This window comes from Myotis brandtii, unplaced genomic scaffold, assembly GCF_000412655.1.
Source record: "Myotis brandtii unplaced genomic scaffold, ASM41265v1 scaffold65, whole genome shotgun sequence".
NCBI classification, from domain to species: Eukaryota; Metazoa; Chordata; class Mammalia; order Chiroptera; family Vespertilionidae; genus Myotis; species Myotis brandtii.
This window is the reverse complement of record NW_005370516.1, coordinates 1,212,734-1,215,947: the sequence shown is the minus strand read 5'-3', so window position 1 is coordinate 1,215,947 and position 3,214 is coordinate 1,212,734. Positions and strand designations below refer to the sequence as shown.

The 3,214-nt window shown below is 39.2% G+C and overlaps 1 pseudogene; it reads left to right on the top strand.

The window, feature by feature from the left end:
- Positions 1–752: 752 nt before the first annotated feature.
- Positions 753–1,184, top strand: LOC102255849 (annotated as a pseudogene).
- The last annotated feature ends 2,030 nt before the right edge of the window (positions 1,185–3,214 follow it).

The following is a 3,214-nucleotide window of genomic DNA, read 5'->3' as shown; positions in this document are numbered from 1 at the left end:
ATTCCTGAAGCAACCACTACAAATAAATTACAGAAGTATATTATATCATAACATGCCATTACATTATAAAAAGTTAATGTAGGCAATAAAATGAAATAATAAAAATAATTAATTCAAAAGGAAGCAGGAAATGAACAAAGAAACAAACAAATAGCCAGATGATAGACTTAAACTTAGCCATATCAGTAATTACTAAATTAGACTAAAAAGGCAGATATCGTTAAACTGGATAAGCAACACCCACATTATATGCTGCTTAAAGAGACATATTTTAAATATAAAGACTCAATGTGGACATGTTGAAAGTAAAAAGGATAAAAAGTAAAAGGAAAGTAAAAATCCTGGTGTAGTTAATGTCAAAGTAGACTTCAAGGATTACCAGAAAGAAAGACAGAAATTTTATGATAACAAAAGGCTTAATTCATCAGGAGCACATAATAATTCTAAATGAGTATAAACCTAATAATAGAGACTCAAAACACTGGGAGCAAAAGTTGACAGAACTGAAGGGAAAAAATAGGCAAATCCACAATTATAGTTGGATATTACTCTTTGTGGTGTCTAATCTTATTAAAAAATCAATAAGGATGTGAAAAATTCGAACATTATCAACCACTTAGACCTGACATTTATTTGGCCTTTCATACAATAATTGCAAAATATACCTTGATCCAAGTGCAATGAAACATTCATCAAGAGAGATACTATGTTGGGTTTTCTTTCTGCTCTAGGCCTAAGTGGCTGCCTTCGAAATGGGCAAGAAACCCGGGGAGGTGGTGCTGGTCCTGGCTGGACGTTACTCCGGATGCAAAGCGATCATTGTGTAGAACATTGATGATGCCACCTCAGACTTCCCTCCAGCCATGCTCTGGTGGATGGCACTGCCCTCTATCACCAAAAAGTGACAGCTGCCGTGGGCAAGAAGAAAATTGCCAAGAGGTCAAAGATCAAGTCTTCTGTGAATTCCAGTCACCTCATGCCCATAGGTATTCTGTGGATCTTCCCTTGGACAAAATTGTTGTCAGCAAGGACCTCTTCAGAGACCTGGCTCTAAAATGCAAGGCTCAACAGGAGGCCAAGGTAAAGTTTGAAGAGAGGTACATGTCTGGCAAGAACAACACATGGTTCTTCCAGAAGCTGCGGTTTTAGATCATTTTTTGTTTCAGTTATTAAAAATCCAAAAATAAAGAGAGAGAGAGAGAGGTCCTATGTTGAGTCTCAGAACAAGTCTCAGTAAAATTTAAAGAATAATTGAGAGCAAGTAATTATTATTCTTTAAAAATATATTTTTATTGATTTCAGAGTGGAAGGGAGAGGGAGAGAGAGAGATAGAAACATCAATGATGAGAGAGAATCATTGATTGGCTGCCTCCTGTAGGCCCCATACTGGGGGTGGAGCCCACAACCCGGGCACGTGCATGTGCCTTTGCCAGGAATCAAACCCCGGGCCCTTCAGTCCACAGGCTGACGCTCTATCCACTGAGCCAATCCAGCTAGGGCTTTTCTTAGTCTTTTGGCTTAATGTGTGATTTGAGCTGGACCCTCTCCCCCTTTTTCTTCTCTAACTTTGCTCTTGGCCCACAGGTTCCTTTTGTTTTAGCACCCCTTCTTCCTGAGCCTTGAAGAAGCCAAACCCATTTCTATCTTAAGTTTTTTTGTACTTGTTGCTCTCTCTGTCAGGAGAAACTTCTGATCTTTGCATCTCTGCTTTTCTTTTGCTCCCTCTTTCTTACCCTTGGATTTCAGCTCACACGTGTTTCTGCCAGAGGATTTTCTTGACCATTTGCCAGGATCACATACTCTCTCTCCATCACCTTTCTCTAATCGTTTTCTCAGCGCTTACCATTATGTCATATTTCTCTAGTTTTGTTTTTTGTTTTTTTTTAAGTCATTTCTCCTCATTAGAACTTGTACAGGGCTGTCAGGCTGAACATAAGACAGTGCTCAGTAATATATATTGGATAAATGAACATAATAAAAAAGTGGCTTGAAGAGGAATTATTATTATTTATATTTTAAATATATATATTTTTATTAATTTAAGAGAGGAAGGGAGAGGGAGAAAGAAATAGAAACATCAATGATGAGAGAGAATCATTGATAGGCCACCTCCTGCACACCTCACACTGGAGATCTAGTTGGCAACCCGGATACATGCCAGGACTGGGAATCCCACTGTGACCTCCTGGTTGATAGGTCAAGGCTCAATCACTAAACCATTCAGGATTATATAAAACATCTACATTTCAGAAGAGGGATGGTGTGTATATTTGCATAACAAAACAGGTCAACAAAGTAGTTTAGAACAATAGTCCCATATCAACGGTGATTTAGGATTCCAAAATGCTGATTAGAAAAATCTCTCCCCCACCCTGTAGAAGATTTACTAGAAATCCTTGGGTAGTTTTTCCCCCTGGCTACAGGTGACAGCTATTAAAGCGGCAGAAAGTTGCGGTGAGTTAGGGTGATGCAGGCTTGCGTTTCAGAGGAGTGAGTGATTTCTACCTGGTACCTGTGGATGCTTATTGGATTCAGAACAGGTAAGATGGGTGGGCTGAGAATGAAGCATTTTTAGGTGGACGGAGCACCCATAGTTTCCATCAGAGCCACTGGAAACCAACACAAAGAAACCTTCAAGCTAAAGAAGAAGACTTGACGCCCTTGGCAAATGCAGCAGCTTCAAGCAGTTTACTGGTAGATCAGCACCCATAAACCTCTACTAACTATTTGCTAAACCTCTACTACACATCTACAGGATCCAAGTGTGCAGGGAAAGCAATAGAATCTCCTCTGAAATGAGCGCTGGAAGTTTTGGTTGGTTTGGCTCAGTGGGTTCGAGCATCGGCCAGTAGACCAAAGGTTTGATTTCTGAATTCCCTGCGAAAGGCACTTACCTCAGTTTCAGGTTGTTGTTGTTTTTTTTCGTTTGTTTGCTTTGTTTTTTAATCTTTGTTGTTGAAAGTATTACATAGGCCAGTGATGGCGAACCTATGACATGTGTGTCAGAGGTGACACACGAACTCATTTTTTCGGTTGATTTTTCTTTGTTAAATGGCATTTAAATATATAAAATAAGTATCAAAAATATAAGTCTTTCTTTTACTATGGTTGCAAATATCAAAAAATTTCTATATGTGACACGGCACCAGAGTTAAGTTAGGGTTTTTCAAAATGCTGACACGCCGAGCTCAAAAGGTTCACCATCACTGGCCTA